Source organism: Penaeus monodon, chromosome 25 (genome assembly GCF_015228065.2).
Source record: "Penaeus monodon isolate SGIC_2016 chromosome 25, NSTDA_Pmon_1, whole genome shotgun sequence".
In the NCBI taxonomy this organism is placed as follows: Eukaryota; Metazoa; Arthropoda; class Malacostraca; order Decapoda; family Penaeidae; genus Penaeus; species Penaeus monodon.
In genome coordinates this window covers 30,457,218-30,457,633 of record NC_051410.1, presented here as the reverse complement: position 1 = coordinate 30,457,633, position 416 = coordinate 30,457,218, and positions in this window count along the sequence as shown.

Genomic DNA, 416 nt, shown 5'->3' with positions numbered 1-416 from the left:
ATAGTCTGTGTAGTGTATAAAGCTATTGTAAAACCAACTTTGTACTGACTCATTCGATAGTAACTGTAAACAGGACGCAGAGCAGAAGACCAAAATACAGAGACAGACTAACGAAAAGAATGAAAGCAGCTTGAGATTTAAAAATGAAAATTCACAACACATTCTATTCTTGGAAATCTGTGGTAATTATGCAACCAGCGTGTCACAGTATATTCAGTAGAGATTGGTTGCGTATGAAAGAAATGATGGATTGAAAAAGTAATCACGAGGAAAAAATGGAATCCGTCAAGTGAATTTCAAAACGGTTTATAATTCTGCCCTTTTGCTTGCCGGCAAGAATGGCATAAAGATGCAATTAATCAGTTTGTATTAAAAATGCCCTATGTATTGTAAAAGAAAATAATTACATACTACCC